We start from the raw sequence: 23,624 nt of genomic DNA, 5'->3' as shown, positions 1-23,624 counted from the left end.
AAAATCTTAGCAGAGTGGGCAATGAGAACACTGCTGGAGCTTAAGCTCAAAATCTATCTTTGCCCTGAGAACCAAATTTTGTTGTTTATGCCTCTGATATTTGATATCTCACCCCAGATGAAATCTGACCTAGTGAAACACAGGTTTATGCTTTTCTTACGGTCTTCTCACAATCATGGAATCTGAATTGTAGTACAAATGATATTTTAAGTATTTGAGTGGTTGTTGTTTTTCTAATAGAGGCATGAGAATCCCTGCCTGCCTGTTAGATTTTAGTTATCTGCAGCTGCAGTGAACTGTGTGAGTAACAATATTTTAACCAAATAAGAGTCTGGGATTTTAAGACTTCCAGTCCTACAGTCTTGCATACTCCATCTACTTTCCTTTAAAACAATCCCTTGTAAAAGGAAGGAACTTCTTTTACCCCCCAAATCCTCTCCAGGGTTGGGAGTAAAGTCAAATATCAGTGTTGAAATAAATTTAAAAGTTATATGTTTCATGTGCTTCTTTCTTGGATGCAGAAAACTTCTGGTTTTCTGTAGTATGATTACTCCCCAAAGCACAAATAAATAGGACAGATTGGCCTTACTTGATGTTAGCAAGCTCAGTCAGACCTTAATGGACTGTTACATAGAAATTGGCCTTTGAAGAATTCTCTCACAGCTGCTAATGAGATAGATTAAAAAATTCCAAAATTTACTTGAAATTATTTGAACCTCTCTATACCTCATATAAATACGATTGTTAGCTTATAAAATGAGATTTAAAAAAAATAATTGAATCCAAATCAGATTGGTTCATAGGCTGTGGCTCAGTACATCCTACCTGATCCAATTGTAAGATAAATGGAAAGATGTGGGCTCTGTTTCTACTCTGAATTCACAAATGTTACTGCCATTAATGAGAACAAATCCCTGAATTGCTTTTAAGTACTCCAGAAAGCAAAAGTTACTTACTGCAGCTGACTACTTTGCACAATTAGTGGATCTTCATCCTAAGCTAATGGCACTTACCTGCCAACACAAAGCAATTAACAGCTCTGAAGATTGCACAAGATAGCAGTAATTTCTGTCACCACAGGGATATTAGTACACTTCAGAACTGGAAGGGACCTGAAGGAATGGAGCTATTAGTAAATGCCTACATTTTGGTGCATTCAAAGTCAGTTTCATGTGGGTTGATCCCACTGCATTATTGTAGCTATACATTCATAATGAGCATCATGTTCCATTTGATGATGTCAGTGCAAATCCAGGAAGATTACACCGAGGTGTTGAAAGAATCCTCTGTTGACTGAAGTTAATGGGACTTACTTTTCAAGCATTTAAATGAAGAGGTAGTGCTAGGTTCAGAGTCCCTAGATAACTGGAATCTATTAATGTTAACACAGTGGGATTACCAAACAAAGACAGCGAGGCAGCAGGATGATTTTGGTGCAGGCAGCTGGAGATAGGACTCCTTTCTCCCTTTTCCCAGCACATGAAGAAATTGGTAACTTATCACCATGATATTTTCTGAAAAATCCTTTCGCCAGGATTTTTTCTCCTGAGAAACTGAGAAGCCTCAGAAAAGAAATGCAAACAATAATTATCTGATTGCTTGGAATGTGGTCTGGAGGTTGCTTACCAACAGTGCATCTTTGAGAGGTGCCATGTGAATGTTTTTAATTAATGACCAATCACAGCCAGCTGTGTCAGACTCTCTGGTCAGTCACAGGTTTTTATTATTCATTCTTGTTAAGCCTTCTGATGTCTCCTTTCTCCTTCTTTAGTACAGTTTTAGTATATAATTTTCTTTTAATATAATATCATAAAATAATAAATCAGCCTTCTGAGAACTTGGAGTCAGATTCCCGTCTCTCACCTTGTCCTGGGACCCACAACACCACAACAGTAACTGGTGACAGGATGGCCAAGGAAAATTATGTAGAAGAGAGAACCATGGAGGACAGTGTCAAGGTCAGCAAGGACACTGCTGACAGTAGTGATGTCTGGTTTGGGAGAGGGAAGTGGCACCTGACTGAAGGAAGTGTGGAGTACTTTTTAATCTGGATAAAACCTGTGGAAGTTCCAAGTGTTGTGCAGGGCCCTGCTTTCAGATGAGCTCACAGGCTGGCTCCTGCCTGCCTCCCCTGGGCCACCTTCATGCTGGAGGCAGAAACAGTTGCTTCAAAATAGATGTGTAGGAGTGAGGATCAAGGGTGGAAATTTCTTTAGAAACTACTGTGAGATCTTAATCCCCTTCCATGAGCATTGTAACTCTGTCATGAGATAGCTGTAAGCCACAGGACACAAACCAGAAAGAACAGACTAGTTCTCAATGCCATGGGGATCAGTTATGAGGACCTCAATGGCCTGGTAATTTCTTTCCTCTTTATTTTTCAGAGTGTGTGAGGTTTCCTTTCTGGCACTGTGGAAAAGCAGCATTGCATTCTGCTGCTTTCTATTCAGATAGTCTGAATCACACCAGGAGGTATCTGATTGAGATACAGATGTATATCTGAGACTGAAACAGAAAAAAATATAGAATATGTAGGATATTGCAAGTTTTTCTTTGATTAAAGGTCATGCAAGTCCACATTAATTAAAAAATCAACCACCTACACTTTTATTTTTCTCAGGTGCCATCTTTGCTTTCATTGCTAAGGACACAACAAATCAATCCTAATTAGAAACCTAATTGAACAGTCCAAGGAGTAATCAATATTAAACCAAATGTTTCTAATGATGATCTGTCAGTTTTCTTTTTAGGCTGCTGCCAAAGTCATATCTTTAATTGCTTCTTTTAAATTGATTTCTACAAAGATTTTTCAGCTGGATTTTAAACCAGCACCCAGTGGAGTATCTGGGTTCATCAGAAATTAGTAGCTTTATTATAACTAGGGTGACATCTAGCAAATTAACAAAAACCAATAGGTGGAAAAATATTATTTAAATATTTATAAAAACCCCTCCACTCTCAGCTAAATCCCAAACTCTCTCTGGGATGGCATTTCCACTGACATGTATCAGCTGATTTATGCCAGCTAAGGATCTTATGCTTACAAGAGGAGGCAAATTATGAGTTTTCCTTTTTGTTCTAAGTAATTTACACTAACATGTGAATAAAAGAGAGTATGAGAAATACTGTAGTAATCAAGAATTGAAAGGATGATGCTTGACTGTCTCAACAGCAATGCCAGCAAACTGTCAGTATGAAAACCCAGGGTATTGAAAGCTGTGCATTGCCAGGAGAAATCCTTTCAGTTTGAAGAAAATTATTGGAAAATTCCATAAGATTTTCAAAATTTCCTATGAAAATATAAATTACTTTTTTTTAAAATAAGCATTCAACTGAAATTTTTTCTTAATTTCTTCGAAGCCAAATGTGTGGCAGATCCTGACACCTCTGTTACAGGTGGAAACAATAAATCAATGTGTTGTGGAGCAAAGAAATGCAACAACACTCTCTTCCCCCTCAACCAAAAATCAAGTTCTAAACTTTGGAAATGTTCATATGTATATGTCCAGTAACATAATTTCAATCCACACCTGCATAGTATGTTTGCTGACAAAATTTTAGATGTGTATTCTTAGCATTAAAAATATGTCTTTAAGCCTAAAAAAATAACTATTTGATGGGCAATCACAATTTAAATTACAATTTAAATCACAATTTAAATTACAAAAATATTTAAATTACAATGTTTTTTAAAAATACAATAATTCATTTCTTTCTTATGTCCAACATTTTAAGAAGCCCTGAAGTGCTCTTCAAACTTCCATCTGGAAGTTGCTTTTGGAAGTTTCTTGCTTTGCTGCAGCCACAGTTCAATTCATTGAACTTAGCCAGACCTGATTTCTGTTTCTGTTTGAATCATAAGTCATTGCATTTTTCAATGCTGAAGGAGAGGATTATTTTCTTACACTGCCAAGATCTTGTTCCTGTCCCCTATTATATGAATTCAATCAAATAATCACATAAATTAAGCGACTATTTCATCAAGTAAATCAAAGTAACGTCTGAAAGAACAGGTGTCATCCATAAAGAAGGTACCAAAATATTAATCTGGCTTTAAATTAGGTAGTACCCTGCTGTTAGTAGCTGTAATTTACAGATTAAACCCTTCTGCCAATTTTGAATCTGCACTTTAAACCAGCCTCCTTGCTATCTAATGCTTTTGTGTGGGAAGAAAACAGCAAGTTGATAACAGCTTTTATTCCCCAGATACCCTAACCCTGACCTTGAGATGATCCATAAGATGCTGCTGTCCAAAGTGGGATTGAGATAACAATGATCCTTTCTGGATTTTTTTTCCTACACTATGGGGTTTTATTAATGTGATATTCCTGTTCTTCTATTAAACTCAATGAATAGACCCATTTCTGACTGGATTTGTTTATACTGTGAGTTTTCCTAGAGGATTGTCAGTGAAAAGTTACACAGGTATGTTCTTTGGGACCTTAACTATTACATCTTTAATCTTTGCAAAAATACAGTGAGTTTTATAAAATAACTTATGAAATCTAAGAACAAAACAAAAAAAATAGAATTTTTAAAAAATAAAGTCCCTCCTCAAGGGACAGGGAGGATGAAAGCTTTCAATACGTTTTGAGAAAAAGGAAAAAAAATTATTAATGCACATATGTTAAGAGTAATGGAGATGTGCTTGGCATCTCCTAAGAAAGAGTGGCAAATGCCCAAAATTTTGCTGATACATCAAGCAAAATCTCTGTGCAGGGAAAATAAATTGGTCTCCAAGTGAAAAAATGTAATTTTGAAGAATGACTTTGCGTTCATTTAATAGCCTTGTAGCTTATGTGCAGTAAAATCAAACCAAAACCAAAAAAAAGCCCCAAAAAATCCGAACAAACCCAACTTCAGGGAAACTATAATTATTCACCTATATACCTTTTGTTTTGCTTGGTTTCTTTTGTTACTAAATACTTGTCTATTGTCCTGGACACTCCGTGTAAGTATTCTGATAAAAACATGTCTGGTAAAGTAATGTGTATTATATTTATGGCCAACTGGATCTTGCTGTGTGCAATAAGTAACTCCTCCTTTCCATTTTAATGTGGGTGAGGCAGATGGGACAGAACAGACAAAAGGACCTGGAGCTTTGCGTCTTGTCAGGATGAGAAATACATCCAGCAGATATCATGAATTTTGACCCACAGTACATGGTGGGTACTGATGAACTTGGTTGGGTAATTTTCCCAAATACAGACAGAAAATTTAGATTTTCAAGGAGACTTTAGGCAGATTCCTGCTATCTCACACTTCATGTCCTGCAGATGATCTTCTCAGGGTCCTGAGAGTGGCTTTAATGTCTGCCCACCTCACTGTGCTTGTGAATATAACTAAACCCTGAGATTCCTGCCTTCAGAAAGATTCCTGCTCTTGGGCCTGGAATTTGAAGCCATTCTAAGTATGGAATATGGAGGATGGAAACTTAATTTGAAATGTAAAAATTCTGTTATAAAAAGGAGTGTATAAAGATTTTTTTTAAAGTCTTGAACCTTTTTTTAAAGTCTCAAACCCTTTTGCTCAGGGTTTGAGTATTGGGGTGAGTTTAGAAATCATTTGAGCATTTTAACAACCCGACTGAAGTGGAAAAAATGTGTTATGAATCGCAGTTTTGGTCAGAAACACCTATGATCTGTCAGTGTGTGAGCACAAAATACAAGCAGCAGAAGTTAGAGGCGCCAGTCTTGGTTTCATCTCTCTCCCCCTTCCTTTTTTAAGAGCATCATTTTGCACTATCAGAATACGACCTGTTTTCCACCTTTAAAACTTGGTGCCAGTTAGATTTTTGTTTTATCAAGCAGAGAAGGAGGCAAGACAAGGATACAGATCTGAGAAACAGGTGATGTTCTTTCCTAGGTTTAACTCGTTTTTCCCCTCTCTATACATCCCTGAATGTAAAACAGAATTTTATAGCCAAGGAGAGTGCCAAGTGAGCTGGTCTGTGTCAGCTGAGAAAATAGTGATGTCAACTGTTCCAGTTCTTATCACTTAGCACAAGAAAATTCTTTCACTTCAGAGTTAACATTTTCCTGAGTCTGTAGAGCAGGAGATGAGGGCACTGAGAGCTGTGCAGAACTTTGAACAGCCCCTGGAGCTGCACAGTGTCAGGATGCAGAAAAGCCTGTAGGAATGAAAGGAGGGGCAGGAGACACAGCTCTGGCTCAGGAAGGTTGCTCTGCGGGCAGAAGCCAATGCTGTGCTGCAGACAGCTCCCTGCCTGACGAGGTCTCTGGTTTCAAGATGATCCCAAGGTGTTGGAAAGTCTCTTTTTCCCAGCCCTGAGACCAAAGAAGAATTCAAGATGCATCAGTTCTGCTTTTCAAGGTTGTTTATTTTCTCTTATCTATGACATTCCTTCTCTGACCTGCTGAGATCTGTCCAGCAGGTCGGGTTGTGGCACAGTCCCTGCCCTTGGGGTGGTGTTAGCTTTTTGTACTAAGAACTACGTGTACTTTATTTACAATAATTTTCCAATACCTATCACCTATGTTAGACAGTCTGTCTCTACCCTAAACCAATCCAAAAGTGCCACCATAACAGCAGAAGATGGAGGGCAGGAAGAAGAGGGAGAATGAAGGACATGCCCAGATTCCTCCATCTTGCTTCTTGAACCCCCATTCTAAAAACAAAGAAACTAATGGCTTTTGTGAGGTGTTTTACCAGGAGCAAGAGCCTCTTGCCTCTGGCTTGGATTTTCTCTGTAAAGAGGTTTGTTATTTTGCCTTTTATTAAAACTTCTTTGTTTCCAGCACTACCACAGAAGCCATCCTGCTGATTTTATGTCTTCTAAGGTAGCTGAGCTATCTTGAGTGTGAAATAGATCTCCAAGAGCTGGTGAGACCTGGCTCGAGGAGGCTCCTATTTCACTCATCTTTATTGCCTCTTGGAAGGACAGGGGAGACTCATTAGGGACTGATGGGGACAGCAGCTGGGGGTATCTCAGTATTTTGCACCAAAGGAACAGAGAGGAGAGCTGTACTGGGTGGGCCTTGTGCCCAAAGCTAGGAAGCCGTGCACACTGCTGAAATCCTCACCTGCAGCACTAATACATTCTCTGAGGCACACACATTCAAGAAACTAAATTTTCAGTTATGCTTTCCAGCTGGGAATATTTAAATTATTTGGTATCAGGGAGCCATTCACCTTCAGTCATTCTCCACACACGTCTTCTGTGACAGTTGTCACAAGGGTTCTTGGGTGATGGAAGAGACGAGATGGTTGACTGCATTATCATAAGGCTTGATTTATTATTTTAAGATATATACATATGCTATAACTATACTACCAAGAAAAAGCAGGAGAGCTTTTCAGAAGCTTGCTAAGCTAAGAATAGAAAAGTAAAGAATGATAACAAACCAGCTCTCTCGGACTGTGTCCGAGAGATCTCAGTTCTGGATTGGCCATTATTTCTAAACATCCAAGCTGGGCCAATCCAGACTGACCTGCTGTATTCCACAGCAGCAGATAACCTATTGTTTACATCTTGTTGCTGAACTTCTCAGCTTCAGCAGGAAAAATCCTGAGAGAGGATTTTTCATAAAAGAAATGTCTGTGACAGTCTTCTATTCCTGTGATTCGTTTATTGTTTATTCTGATGCGTTACCCTGCACTGTAAATATATACATCTTGATTTGTCAAGTGTCTTGGTAGCTAATGTGCTGCTATACCTGGGAGAGACATTTTCATAAACAAATACTTACAGCACATCTTATATTCTCCTGTATCATGATATAAAAATACTTTATTTGTTTAAATTCTGTTCAGAATACATCCACTGAGACAGCAATTTCTTTAAAGAAATGCATCTGGGGAAATAAGGGCCTAAAATATACAAAGCTGAAAATAGTAAACACCTAGTAACTATTGCAGTCTTGATAATAGTAAAGTCACCAAGCAAGAGAAATTGTGCATCCTTCACTGTCTGTTTGTCTTGCTCCTGTGTGTGCAGCTGTGAAAATAAGGGTCTTTGCCTTTTGCTTTTAAGAGCCCTTCTCATATATGAAAGCAAACTCTCTTTATGATAACAGCTTTTGTAGCCTTTTATAACCCTGCACTCTCATAAAGCAGTTTTTCTTCATGTTTTCTCTATGAAACTGATTGTTTTGGCACGTGTTTATTCTTCATGTATGGAAAAAAGAGAAGAGCCCTGTAGCAAAGCAGAATCGGGTAACAGCATCAGTGAATGTCTGAGCACCAACAAAGGACTTGTTGGACTTGTCCTTTTTCACAGGGCAGACCCAAGCCTGTCCATAGAGTTTCAAAGCTTTTACAGAGCAGACCCACCCGCTGGTGCTTGTCAAGTTTCTCTTCACATTTGTTCTGTCTCCTGAACCAAGAGACACCCCTGAGCTTGGTGTATCTTTAGGACTGCAGTCATGCTGCCTTACTGAGGGGGCAAAATCCTGGGAAGGTCTTATCAGGGTTAAAATAAACCAGGCAGTGATTTGAAGTCATGTAAAGGCACCCCACTTATTCCTATTATTATCTGCAGAGGAACTGCAGTGCTGACTTTTTTCTTCTTGTCATGAATGCTGTGGGGGCCTTTTATTTTAGGGTTTTTTTTTTGTGTGTTTATTTTCATCTCTGCATTAACAAAGTGAAGCAGATGGTTGTCTGTCATCTTCCTTTTTAATATTTTTTTACACACATCTATGCCAGCTTCAGAGAGATAATTGTGAAAAGGCTTTGTCTTACAAAGAAAGTCTTCTCAAGTATAAATTGATTTTGAATATAACCGGGTGACACAATCACAGATGGCACTTTCTTGAAGGGTTCAAGGCAGCTTTTAACCATCAGGGGGATGGAGTTTTTTAGTGAATCTTGAGTAGTGAAAGCTAATGTATCTTTTGAAAACTAAGAGACTGAAATAGATTGTGCTTCTATGAAGTGATTTATGATTTTTCAGAGCTTTTACATTAAAAAAAAAAACCAAACAAAAAGCCCAAAACAGCAAAAACCCTCAAATCCCTGCAAAGGATAACCAAGGCCCAAATACCCACCCAATACTCCTGAATCATTGGTATTCCACTAAAGAAACATTGCTTGAGTGAAATTTAAGTAAGATCTTACCCCCCAAATAAATGTATTAGATGTTAATTACCAAACTTCAGTCTCCTTTAATCTACAGTGTTTTTATTTACTTATGATTAAATTGATTATTTACTTAATGTGAAGGATTTGTGAGCCTAAAATATTTTTTTTTCCAGCTTCATTAGTTGGGTTAATGAAAGACACTCTGTTTTTCTGCATCCATCACTCCTCATTAAAGTTATTTGTTTAGTTCAGTTTGCTGAGAGGTGCCTAGAGAGAACAATCAGTCCTGGCCAAACAAAAATCTGAATCTGTGACCCTAAACTTGGGAGATTAGAATCCCCCAGAAGTAAATCAAGCCTCTCTACAGTGGTCATTTGCTAGGCAGAACAAATTTTAAACAGTACATTTTTGAGAATTTTTTTTCAGAAATGACTGATTTTCTAGTGTGGGATGGTTTATATTAAACAGACAAACAAACAAAAAAAAGACAGGACATTGATTGCTCTTAGAAACCGTTAAGCGTTTGCTTTGCTCCACTTTATTTCCTCTCGGAAGGACAGGTGAGAAGGAAATCAAAGCCTCTTAAAGGTATTTCAGATTAGCCATCCAAATTGATGAATAGTTGCTGAAAAGGACGTGTTTTGTTACCATGTTTCAGTTCAGTTATTCAGCATTTACAGATTAAATCCCAGATATCCCCATGTACCAGGGACTGCTCCTAGTAGTTTCTATTTCCACACAGTAGTAGAAAGAGAGGGCAGAGTTTATTTTTCAATGAGAAATACTCTAAAGTAATATAAATAAAAATGACATTGAGAATACTAGATTGGAGAATTTAATGAACTCTAGCTTTTCAGAGCAGGCATTCAGTTACTTGCCACATAGTTCTAAGAGCTTCTGAGTTATCAGCAATTAAATTTTGGCACATTTCTTTTGGTATCATATCATTGTCTTCACATGCTAAAGCATTTCAGAGTTTGGCTTAGTGTTCCTAAGTATAGAATTGCATTAAACTGCAGTGTTTGAAGTACAGTGGACATCAAATTCATCAAGAATTCTCTCTCCCATTTGCCATCAAATTTCAGTGATCACATTTAAGTATTTAAATAGGTTAAATGATACAAGGCCTGAATAAAATTAGAACCTTGATTAATACTTAATGTTTTCTAATCTCTGGGTTTTCTATAAATCAATATGACTCTTGAAGAAACCATACTTAATATCTGAGAAGTACCTTAGCTCATAGGGTTATATCTCTACAAAGACAGGCTTACTTTTCGTAATTCAGAGTAACCTCAGTGGAATATGATGTCAAATAGAATCTCATTTCTTATTTGAAGTATCTAAACTTTTAAATACATCCATGAGCAGAGCAAAAGGCAATGTATACTACATGAAAGATTTCTTCAGACAGTTCTGTGGCAGCATTATATGAAACTCTCTTAACATATTCATGAGTTCTGAACACCACAGTAATCTTACCTTGTGTTACTGGTTTAATAACAGTATTCACTTTAAAAGTTAATTTCACTTTAACCTTTCTTTTTTATTATTAAATAGAGTTTGTTTCAAACCAGCCTGCGAAAATAATAGTGTATGCATATTTCTGGCATATCTTATTTGCATAGAAATAAAAGATTAGACAGAAGTAACTATTAGTTGCCTATCTTCAGCGTGGTGGTTGGTGGTACAGCTGAAGAGAGGAAATTGCCATTCTATTGTATTGCAAGGTGCTTTGTGACTTTCAAGTGTTAGTTTTCTGTCTTGAAGTCTATCTAAATAAAGGGGAAATAAAATTGGATGGGTGAAATCCTGCGTGTAGTTACACAGAAGGTCAGGAAAAGATAGACACCTTTTTATCAGAGAGAAAATTTTCCACAAGTATCAAATATCAGACCATGCATTTCTCAAATCTAACTCTTAGTCTTCAAGGGAGATTTACAAAGTGCTTTTTAAGTCCAGGATGTAAAATCTGTAAGTTCTCTTTACTGAAAAGACAGGGGAGCAACAGAAGCATCTGTGCAATGGCCCACTAACACCTACTGCTCCCTCTTTGGTGCAAAGGTGCTGTTAATTCTGTCCTTTGCTTTCACAGGCCTGTCACAACTTCCCTTTCTGACACAAAGGGCTGCTTGAGCACTACCTGTGCTCTTCCTTACCTGGTCTTTCCGAGTAACCTACGGTACCAGCAGAATTCCTGCTGTGAGTCACACCAGCTCCACAAACAGCTCATTCTTCACATGGAGAGGAAAGGGCTTTCTCATCCATGGTCAGTTTTCCCCTATGACTCCCCCATTTCTCACTTCGTGCTCTTAGCATTTACCTTCTATTGGCTGTGGAGTTCAGGGACCCCTTTTGGATAGATATAACTCACAAAGGGGTTCTGTTGTATTTGCTGGACATGCTTTTAAAAAACAAACTGGATGTTACTCTTCAAATTGTCTTTTGATATTTGCACTGCCTGATGTTTTGTGTTATGTGGGATGGTATTCCTTCATACAGATTATTTTGGCTGTATGAGCTTTATTGCTTTGTAGAAAAACATTACCTTTTTTCTAATGTTTAACATTTTCTATTAAGAATCTATTTCTAAGCAAAGTTCATATTTATTCAGTAGCAGATTGTAAAGATAATTTCCTGTCAAATCTTCTTCCCACAGAACATGGTTTAGCTCTTCCTGTGTTTTAACATTCAGAGGTCCACTTTGTTTTCAAAAGAGGTTAGACCTTGATTATTAGTGCACACTTATGAGGCTGAAATAATACTGTAACAATTCTGCCAACCTGGAAATTATGAGTGGAAGCAAACAATAAAACCTCTGTGTATATTTTAGTAATGTGTGCATAAGGAAAAGCAATTTCCTGCTGGGCCATGAAATTTATGGAATCCTCCTATATAGAACCCACCCTATACCCAGCTCAGGACTTCTGTCACCATTAAGAGAATATGCTGCAGGTTTTCTTTTTTCCTTCCATTGCTGGTGTTCTTCTCTTGAATATTGCATTGAATTTGCATAAGCCTAAAATTTGCTTGAATTTCAAAATAAAATATCTGAACTTTTGAAATGCTGTCTCTGCTTTCCTAGTTGCCATTTATATGCAGAAGGTGTATATGTGGTTAATATGCAGAGTATCTATTCAGTACAAAGTGAATTAGGAGCTGGTTCTAGTGAGGAGAGAATGAAGAGGTTTGATAAAAAAATCAACAGCAGAGTACAACATTTATTGTGAGCATGTTTTTAAAGAGTTTATTTCTCTGGATGCATGTCTTTAACTGTGAAGGCAAATTTTGTTGAATATGAGATAAATTTTTGGTTAAAAAATTGTATTTCCTGATGTTAATTGCTAAGCATTCATTAATTTCTCAGATATTAACCAAAATAATTTTCTGATTTGCAGCAGTCTTTCACCTACATCTGCAGAGTATGCCAGAAAGAGGTAGCAAGATTCCAGGGGAATAAGGAATGAAATTTATTCCAGATATAAGAATATAGAGAAAAATGCAACTAAAACATTTTATGTTCCACTCTATGAGCATTTTTATATCTTTTCTATTCACATGCCCATTTTTTAAATGTATTAATGCTCAGGGAGAAAAGCCAGTTCTTCACTGAAGCTGGTAATATATTCAGACACTTTTGATTACTACTGCTTTTATCCCCACATAAAAGAAACAAAAAAAGCCCCATAGAAAATAAATAGAAATTTCAAATGTTAGTAAAAACCAAAACTACAGGGAAAGCTATGGAATTTGGTGGCCATTGAAGCTGCAGTCATGGGGTTTTTTTCTGATTCATATCCTGCCTCTCAAAAAAACACCCAACCAAAAAGCCTCCCCCACCCAAACCCAAAAACTCAACCTCAAAACCTTCCCTCCACCCCCCCAAAAAAAAAACCAAACAAGACTCCCAAAACCATGGCTCTGCACACAAGGACAGATCAAACTGGGACAGGAAAGAGTGGAACCTCATGGAAGAGTGCAAGGTTAGAAGTTCTGTGGCCTAAAAGTCCCAATATTTAAACTTTTTTAAGAGTGGAGCTCGAACCATGGCTGCTGACCATCAAGTCAAATTCTTGTCAAGTTCAGTTCCACATTTGAGTTTGTATCTGTCAGAAGTGTTCATCTCTACAAAACAACCAAAATGAAACCTAGAATTGATTATCCAGGATGTCTGTAAGGCTTCACCAAGATCAAATTCTGTGGAGTTTTTTCTCCTTTTATGATTTTCAAGATTCCTTAACCTTTTACTGTACCTAGAATTTCCCCAAGAGAGAGGGTCCTGTATTTCTGGGGTGCCCAATAGCAGGAAGGAATGATGAATCTGACTCCATGTTCTCAGAAAGCTAATTTATTATTTTAAGATATTATACTAAAGAATACTAAACTAAACTATATTAAAGAACACAGAAAGGATACAGACAGAAGGCTAAAAAGATAATAATGAAAACACCTGACTCTTTCCAGAGCCCAGACACAGCTTGGCCCTGATTGGCCAATGAGTCAAAACAACTCACATGAAACCAATGAAACAATCCCCTGTGGGTAAACAATCTCCGAACACATTCCACATGAGCACAACACAGGAAGAGCAAATGAGATAGAACTTGTTTTCCTTTTTCTCTGAGGCTTCCCAGGAGAAGAATCCTGGGCGAAGGGATTTTTCCAGAAAATGTGACTGTGACAAAAGGGACATTTTTATTTCTAGTGGGCAAATAATTTTCTGCTTTAAAGGATTTATTCAGTGGAATTTAAGCAAAATTTAACATTGCATACATTCTTAAACCCTTGAAATGAAGCCTGCACTTAGGTACTTTGATGAGTAAAAATGCTTTTCTAAAGAAGAAATAAATGCATAATTAAAGCACAAGTAGTGATATGGGATTGGACTTTGTTGACCGAAGAACACTGGTGCTACTTTGAGTAGCAGCAATAACACTAGTAATTATTGAATAATATATTGTGCTCTGGATGGCATAAATGCTCTAATTCCACTCTTTAGATTTTTCTAGGGAGATGTAATCAATTTTTTAGGTTTTTTTCCTTTATTCTCTCCATCTCTTAAGGACCTTTCTCCCTTTCCCTTCCATCCCCCTATTGCCCAGCCCCCTGGTATACTGATTTGTGGTATATTGGTATGTGGCAGCGCTCTTCCTTTTCTAAGAATGATATCCTTTTGTCTAATAAAAGACTGTGGGAAATGTGTAGCTCCTATTAGAGGTTTTATTTTGTTGGTATTTTGGTTAGATACAGAATACAGAGCAGAGCTTCAGCTATCCATACAGACTTGTAGAAGCTTTCCAATGCTTCTGCAATTGTTTTAGAATTTTAAATATTCTACAGTATTTTATTCTGAATATGAAGATTATATTAAATTCAATAGAAAAGCAAGATTCACAATGAAAGACAATATGCTTTAAAAGACAATTGAGAAGCAGGAAAATTACTTTCCATTTTAGATTCTGTGAGGTTTGGTTTGATATGACCTGATTATTTAATGTATCAAAGGAAATCAGTGTGGGTCTTTCTTGCTCTGAATTGAAGAAGTCAGCTGTGTCAGCTCTGACCCACAGAAACTCCTCCAGGTTGTTAGAAAGCCCCAGGGAGAGGATTTTTGTCTGGGATCAATGGAGCTTCTCTTCACAAACACCATACAGACTGTGACAGAAATTGAATCTATGGCAGCAGTGTGACATTGCCAAGCTGTTTGGTCTGTGTTTGTGCCTTTTTGTACAGTTTTGCTGACCATGAGAATCCTCCAAAATATCACAGAATTGCATTTTGTTTAGTTTGTAACAACAGTAGCTGTTGAGACCAATTTGATTATTATATCAAGTTATGATTATTAGCATATAGAAAAAGTAAATTGGGGTAGTTATGCAATTTATTTTATTTCCTCTTTGTAAATCAGCTACCGGCAGTTTTAAATTGTATATAATTTATATGTGATAGGTCAGTGAAATATTGCGCTACGATTAGCAGATACAGGGCTCTGAAAACAGTTTCACAATAACAGTGTCTTAATCTCAGAGTTCAATAATGTGACTTAAAGGTTCTTTGAAGATATTCTTGTATGGTAAATGTGTTCTTGTATTACATACAGCAGGTACAGGAGGAACTTTCACTGTGTTCCAAGTCAGGTTGTACCATCTGTTTCCTTTTGATAGCTTATATCTGTTATTATATTTAATTCTACGGTGGTGCAAATCTTTATATCTGACTTTACTGTATTTTATTATATTACATAAAATACTATTTTTATACTTTAAAGATTTCTAGCTACTTTCTTTAGTGTCAGAATAAATTACAGTGTTGGAAAGACCTGTGATGCTGTTAGAAGACATTTTCTTTGAAATAGCCTTAAAATTCATTTTAAGAGCTTTTTCTTGAGACTAGGTGTTGAGAACAGAAGATATTCTGGAAAAAAAATGTCATGCTAGCATGAAGGTTTCAGTTACTTGAACCTAAAACCACTAGAAAAATCATTAGGGGTTTACTTTTTCAATAACCAAGAACACTGTTTTCTTCAGATTATTTCCCTTGAAAGGTGACAAAACACAAGAGCTTACAAATCCATTCAAGTTACTTTTGAACCCTTCCCAAAATGACCATTTAATTACAATTTTCAGTAGAAATGGCAGCCAGCTGGAAATACCCTTGGAAATAGAATTCCATAGCATTCTAGATTTGAGAGGTCCTGGTGCTGTTTGCCACCACCCAGAATGGCAGGGTATTTAACTTTAGTGGCATTGCCAACCTAACAGTGAGCTCCAACCAATGCTCAGCCTTTTCCTCTGCTGAGTGACTGGTGCTCCTCGGTCTGAGTGACTGTAGAATTAATTTGGGAACTCTTTGTAACAAATAGCAGTGGCTTCCTTAAGCTGGATGTCTGGACAGAGCATTTTGACCGTGCTTGACAAGTATCTTGACTAGAATTTAAAAGTAAATCTCCAGTAATTTCTGAGAATAAAAGCAACATATTTTTCAGTAACCTAAGTTTTTGACGTCCCTATTCCCTCAGATGCTTCTGAATGTCTCACTGCTTGGATACAATGTTTGGCTTCTCTTTGCCCTTATTTTTTTGGATGGGCAACCATTGCTTCTGTTGGAGAAGTTGGCAGTTGAAGTGTGGATTAATTTACCTCAAGTGGAATGAAAAAGTAGAGAGATAAACAAGATGAACATGAAGATTAGTTTAGACCCTGAAGAACACACACAAAATTCTGGAAGGCTGAAAGTCATGGTATTAAACCAATTAACAGCATGCCAAATTAAACACTTTACTATTAAATCTACAGCAAGTTCTTTCATTGAAAGAATTGAAGAGCAGGCATTTAATTTAACTGAAACGATCTTTCTGCAAGATCTGGGAACAAAATGTCTGGAATGTTTAAAGGTTGTTTATTTTTTTGGGTGATAAAAGTGGTAGTTCCCTTTTTACTAAGTATTTGCTTTACTTGTACTAGAAACCAGTACGATCAAAACCAGTCTACATCAGTGGCTGCACGCAAAGGCTTTACCCAGAAGAGGTTATGATGTCAATATACAAGACAAACTGAAGCTGAGAAAAAGGGAGAATCAGTATTTCTGTTTTAGAAAAGAAACACAAATGGGAAATAATTAGCACTTTAGATTCTTAGGGCTCAGTGATGGCACTGGAACCATCTCGGTGAGTTGCTTGTGACGAATATCAAGGGTTAACTCTCTGGTCCAGCAGACTTTTCAGAGTCACTCTGAACACCTGGAGAGCCTGGTGTGTAACTGAGATCTGTTACCTACCCCAGTGCTCCCCTGAACTGCAAAACCACCCAGCTGTGAAGCATTCCTGTGAGCAGAGCACAGCATGGAATAGTTCAGGGCTCCAGCAGAATGAGAGCCTGGCAAAGAATTGCTGGGAGGGAGGGAGGGGATGGCTGAGCAGCTCCAGCAGGGACATGTCCAGCTTCTGTGACTTTACAATCAAGTACTCACAGCAAGGTGAAGAGGAAGTCAAGGTCTGTTGTTTCAGAAAGAGAAAAGAAACCTCAGACCATGTGAATTCTTCCCTAGGGGTATGTTCAAATTTGGAGTTTAAATTGGAGGAAATGAAAGGCAGAATGTAATGAAGGATGTACTTTCATACTTCCAAGCTTTTTTTGAGAATTTCTTTCATTTGGTGTTTTAAATCAATTTTCTAAGGAGCAATAAACTGAACTAAGCTAAAAGCTACACGGAACAAAATTTTTAATTTGATTAATTAAGCTAACAGTGTGATAAACTCTTGTTCCTTTTTCTCATGCTCACCATCAACCTCCCTTAGGTACTTTCTGTGCTGCACAATACACTCTCTACTATTGCAAAATATGCTGTCTGATTGAAAAGCATCTTAAATATGTGGGCACATTATCTTGAACTTGTTGCCAATGCAATAGGAAAACTAATATTTCCAGTGATCTATCATTTGAGCTTCTCATTTATTGCTCCACATTTAAGTTAAAAGCTCACATATGAATCTAAAAAAGCATTCAGAGCTTTTCTTCACAATAAATAAATAAAATACCAACACTACATCACAAATATTTGCAGACATTTCAAGTAATTGCAATGGCAGAAGAACTGAAGTGCAGGTTACAAGATCCAGTGCTAATAAATAGCTGTTTCCTTAAAGCTGGTACACACATAATGAACATTTTCAATCTGCATGGCAGGCTTTTGAGAAGCTTATTGCAGCCTGACATCAATAGTCACATACTGCAATTTGAATTTTAATAAATGAATAATTGATTTTAAATATCTGTTAAAAAGTCCTCTCTTCTAAAAATTCGAGCAGTGCCTTATCTGGTGGTGAACAACAGCAGCGTTTTAATTAGTTTGCACTCTGAGGCCTCCTGATTTCTGTGGGTTCCACTGGTGGTGGGTTTCTCTCACTGCCTCTACATTCAGATGTCCCTACATCCAAATGGCAGGCTACATAGTGAAATTCTTCTAGATATCTAAAAACGTGGAAAAGCTAGTTTTTAAATTGTTTTTATGCTCAGCAAATGAAGCAGTATGTTTAGCTTGAGCTGTTAACATCTCCACAGTAAAATGGTACAGTTTTCTTAGTGGAAAGACAAAGCCTTGGACCAACACATTTGAAAATAACAGACATTCTGAAAAGATATAAACTGAGAATTGTGCTGCTTCTTAGCATGTCTTGGACATCTTCTGGAAGTCCTGCATGACCAGTTCCAGTGAGCAGAGTGGTCATATGAGGAATGACAGTGTGAAAATCAAGAGCACACCTGCAAACTATGATCTTTTTCCTTTTCACTTAAACCATCTGCTGCCTTCCAATGAATCTCTCATTAACACACTGTATTTCCAGTGGAGAAGGAGCAGTGAATGGCACTGTGATCAATTTATATCTGGCATTCAAAACAATCTCATTTTTACTACCAATTCACTTGCCCATAGTTGTAGTTTAAAATATGTATTTGAATCTCTGTAAAAAGCTTCAAGTGAATTTGGAGTCCTGCGTATTTCACAATCCCACCTAGGGCAATGTCATATGTAATCACTCTGGGACTCACTTATTTTCTCAGCCTTCTCCAGGCTGCTTAAAGAAGGAAAGGAGATCATTAGCACTGTCAGAATGGGCTCCTGCTCTCCTGTAGCCACAGGAGTCTTACATGGTGTGGAAGATGCCATTTTATAGATTTGAATTTTGTATTTGTTTTTAATCTCAGTGTGATGGGTTTACCCCAGCCAGCAGCTAAGCACCACATTTCCCCACACAGTGATAAAACTTCTGTTGAGATAAACAGTTTAATAAAGAAGGAGGGAGAAAAACCCTCCCAAGATAGTCATGTGAAGGCCATCACTAACCACTTCCCAAAAGCAGACTAATAGGTCTAGCCAGCTTCTGAGCAATGTCTGCTTTCTCAAAAATCCCTTTATTGCTGATCATGACGTTGTACAACAGGGAATACCCCTTTGCTCAGTTTGGGATGCCCACCCAGGTGTCCCTACTCAAATTCCTGCTCACCTCCAGCCTACCCATTGAGGAAAGGCAAGGACAAAAGCAAGACCTGAGGCTGTGCAAGAGCAGCAACCCCAGCCAGTCCTGGTCACTCAGCTCCTCCATGTAGTACAAACTCAAATGAGTCCCACAGGAAGTCACCAGCAGTGGAATAACAGGGCACGGATGGATGGTCAGTCCAAAAGGGAATGAAGCTCATGTTCTGCGAGTCAAGGCACTTTCAGGGCTTGCACCACATCTGTTCATCCTGGTGTTCTTGTGAAGCAGATAATGTAGTATTGATATTTTCTCTATTAAGCTGCTTGTTTTCTAGTAGAAAACAAGGAGAAAGGAAACTTCTCTGTCCTTTTGTTTGTAATTTCATTCTATTAAACAAGACTGTTTAAGGGAAAAAAGCCATGAGCTGTGCCTCATAATCTAAAATCACTGATGCCAGCAGCTTCCAAATCCTTGCTCTGATTGTGGTTTAGTTAAATATGTAGATTATTTGACTGCATGTGGAGGGAAGCATTGCAAGACAAGGTACCAAGCTAAGAAATTAGAATTATTTTCTCCAGTCCCTTTTTGCATGTTGTTGTTATAATTCAGTCACTAGAGCATATTATTTGGCATATATTTCTAACAGACTGTAGTGTCTGTCTCTGTTTCTCTCGCTGCATACCCGTCTTGTAGAGCATTCTGAGGTCTGCTCATGTGTTACTGTTATTTATTATCTTTGAATTGTTCCCAGTGAATTCTACCTGGATGTTTTCAGTCAGTTTTCCACAGAGTTGGGCCACTGCAGAGTGCCAGTGGGAATGTTCTGGAGGATCTGCCTTCTGCTCACACAATCCTGATATCAGTCCAATGCTCTTGCGCAACCAAATATCCATTGTCTTTCCTCAGGAATGGACTGTGGGATCATGGCTCAGAAATGGTCATTAGTATTGTTGATGCATTCAGTCCTTAAGCTGTTACAGTGCAACAAGGTCACTGAACTATTATCTTTGTTGTATTCATGTAACAGTGTCTAAAGTCATACCCTTGGCTGAAATATCAACCCTGACATAAGTTTCTGTTGCAAAGAACCACAGATGTTAATTTACCTGTTCTAAAAAATTGATCTTTTTTCTATTCTAGGCTGTGAATAAAACAGTAAGTCTTGAAAAACAGTTACTGAACGTGTTTTTAATTATTATTATTTAGGCTCAGGTTATCCTCCAAAAACGGCTTAAGCTGAATTAACCTTCTCTACCAACAGTAACTCAAGTAATTTGAATAATTGCATAGATGCTTTTCACAAGCATCTCCACTCCAAGAGGAAAAGGTTCAGCCTTCTCTGTATGATGTCTGTATCAGCCATCTGATGCAGAAATGAGCCTCTCTGAACCCCACAGGATCAATCTGAGTGTGCTGCCCTTGCAGCAAATGGGAGCTTTCTGTCAGAATGGCCTCACTCTGCCAAACTGAGAAAACCCCCAAACTCTGTGTGTGCTGAGTGTGCTGGGTGGAAAAGGTGGATGTTCAGTGCTGAAGCACAGGTTCTCTTCATTGCTCCTGCTGACCTCTCCTATGGCACCCTCCCCCTACCAGAAAACCGTGTCAATTAGCCCATTTAACAATCTGAATGGCAGCCTTGGAACTCCAGATCTGTTTCTGTTTAAATACTCCTGCCAGGCAGAGGAGTAGAAACCTATGTTTGCTCTCACTTCCCTTTGTAATTTCGTCTCCTAAAATGCCTTCTGTGTGCTCTTAGGATGGTACAGGCTATCCCACAAACTGTAATGTGCAGGGAGAACAGAAGTTAACATTTTCACAATAAACCCCTTTCCCCCGTTCTCTTAAAGAATCCTGCAGAGTTGAAAGGAATCACTTTCTTGGCTGGCTGTAGTGGATTCAAATGGTGAAGAGTATGGAATGAGTGCTGAGCTCTCTACATCACTGCAGATTTGTCTTTGGGAGCCAGTTGGCTGGCAAACTAACCCTGTCATGTTATTATCCTGAGAGGTACATGATTTGTTGCTTCAGTAAGCTCTGATATTGTAAAAGGTTCCAGAATATAATTGGAATAGGTCTGAATGTTACATTTGAGCACATGTAAAATGTACATGGATTTGATATGAATCTAAGCTTCTTTACTGGCCTATTTCTAAAGGCTTCATCCCAGAAAATTTTGAGAAAAATGCAACTGTAGAATTATTTTGCATTTTCTCTAGAGATCTGCCCTTTTGTTTCTTCCTTTTTGCCCTTTTTACCATGCTTATTGCATAGAAATCTTATGCTGTAAAAAATAGCTTTTAATTATCTTGTTGTGTGGAAGTTGCTTCTTGGAAATGGATGGTGCAATGAGTAATAATATTTAATTCTTGTGATCTGAGTGGAAAACTTAGGTAAAAAACTAAAGGGGAGGTTGCTGGCTGGATAGTAAAGGAAAGGAAATAATTGGTTTGATGTGAGAAATGCCTCACATCAGAATTGAGAGGAGACAAGCAACTGACTGAAAATATCCAGACAATTAATCAGGTGGAGAACATTCTCAGGAACATGATGTCCCAACACCATCTCAACATGAAAGATGAGTGTTGTTCCCAGGATTCAATGACTCTGGGATTCCACAAACTCTGGGATTCCATGGCCCCACGGTGAGCAGGATTTCATCAGGATTTGTCTCATTACAGTGTCCTGAGGGGCACCTCTGGCCTCCAGCCTTTCTGCAGGGCTGGCCAGAGCTTTCCTTCCACTGGAGAGCCTCTTTCCTTTCTCTTCCCACAGCAATACGGTCTTGGCTCTTTCCTCCTGTCTTTCTCTTTCAAGGAAGGATCAGCCACGGCTGAAGGAATCTTCCATACCTGCCTGGTGCTGATGGCCGCTGTCAGCATCAACCAGCCCTCTGGAAAGAACGGGATTTCTCCCGAGGACGACAAAGAAATTGTCAGAGGATGAAGGAGCGGGAGGTGATCCTTCGGCAGCACCAGCTGCACTTGGAGAAGGAAATTGCAGACCTGGAAGCCAGACAGGAGTCTCTGGCATGGCCTCTGTGGGAACTCGAGGGAAAGATCCAATGGCACATGCCCACAGTGTTTTGCTTGGTTGTCCCTGCCATGTTCATGGTCTGTAGGCAGTGTAGGAATGGAGCCAGAGGGGAGCACAGAGAAGAAGAGACTGACTGGGGGCTCCTGGGGAAAGCCTGGAAAGGAGTGGCCTTCCTGGCAAAGCCCTTTGTGCTGCTCAGGGCCATTTGCATCTCCATGGGCAGAACTGGAGGATATCTTCCATTCTTTATGGATGGACTTGTTTAATTACCTCTTAAATTACTTTTTTTCCCATAAGAAAAGCTTGGTGCTTGAAATTCCTTAAGTTCCTTAGGTTAAGAATGTCCTTATTTCCCTGTATTTATTGTTAAATATTCTGTATTGATTGCTATAATGTGTGCATTGATTGTTAGAAATACTCATTTTATTGATTGCTAGAAATACTGTCTGTATTCATTTTTGTACTGTGTATTGATTGTTGGAAATACTGTCTGTATTGATTGTTAGAAATAGTTTTTGTATTGTTTATTAGAAATACTGTCTGTATTCAATGCTACCTGTGGCTCCTTTGGATCAGGTATGTGTCTGTACCAACAATGTAATGCTTCTTGAAATACTTTTCAATTGGGATTGGGTCCAAAAGCAGGAGGATCTTGGTGCAAAATTAGTATTCAGTCTAATCATTACAACTAATTAATGAATTTTATTGAATAAATGCACATGTACAAATGTGCCAGCAGTTAGTCTCTGTGATGAGTATGTTTGAGGCATTTTTTTATTTAGTCTGTAGTGTGAACCTCAGTGTCTGCAGGCTTACCTATTAAATTTCTGTCTTGGTCATCACTTAATTATCATCACCAGAATTAAATTCTTACTGTAGTAAGAATTACGTATCCCTGCTCTGCCTCCCTGCCCCACTGGGTGGGAGGAAGTAGAGCCCAGGAGCAAGGGAAAGGGTGGGAAGAAGGTGTTTTTAAGATTTGTTTTACTTCTCATTATTCTGCTTTGGTTTTGATTGGTAATAAAGTCAATTAATTTCCCCAAGCTGCTTGGCCCACAATGGTAACTGGTGAGTGATGTGTGTGTCCCTGCCCTTCAGCTCATGAAGCTTTCATTATATTCTCTCCCATCAGTCCAGTTGTGGAGGAAGGTGATAGAGCACCTTTGGTGGGTGCCTGGAATCAGGCCGGGGTCAACCCACCACAAAAATCTACTTGACCTTAAAGATCCATTTTATACCAGGGCCATTTATTTCTGTTATGCATAACTTAACAAATGTACTAAAATAGAGATTAAAGTTTAGATCAATAAAAATTAAGGAGTTTGGGGCAGAATTGCCAACGAACATAAAATGATAGCCCTTCTTGAAAAATCTTAAGTGACTGTCACATTCATATTTCCTGGAAAAATCCCTTCACCCAGGATTTTTCTACTGGGAAGCTGGGAAGCCTCAGAGAAAAAGGGAAAAAATAATTATCTGATTTGCTTCTCCCACGGTTTGCTCCTTTGGAATGTGTTTGGAGATTGTTTACCCACAGGTGATTGTTTCATTGGATTCTGGTGTGAGTTGTTTT

The sequence above is a fragment of the Camarhynchus parvulus genome, chromosome 5 (assembly GCF_901933205.1).
Source record: "Camarhynchus parvulus chromosome 5, STF_HiC, whole genome shotgun sequence".
Taxonomy (NCBI): Eukaryota; Metazoa; Chordata; class Aves; order Passeriformes; family Thraupidae; genus Camarhynchus; species Camarhynchus parvulus.
This window is presented reverse-complemented; position numbering follows the sequence as displayed.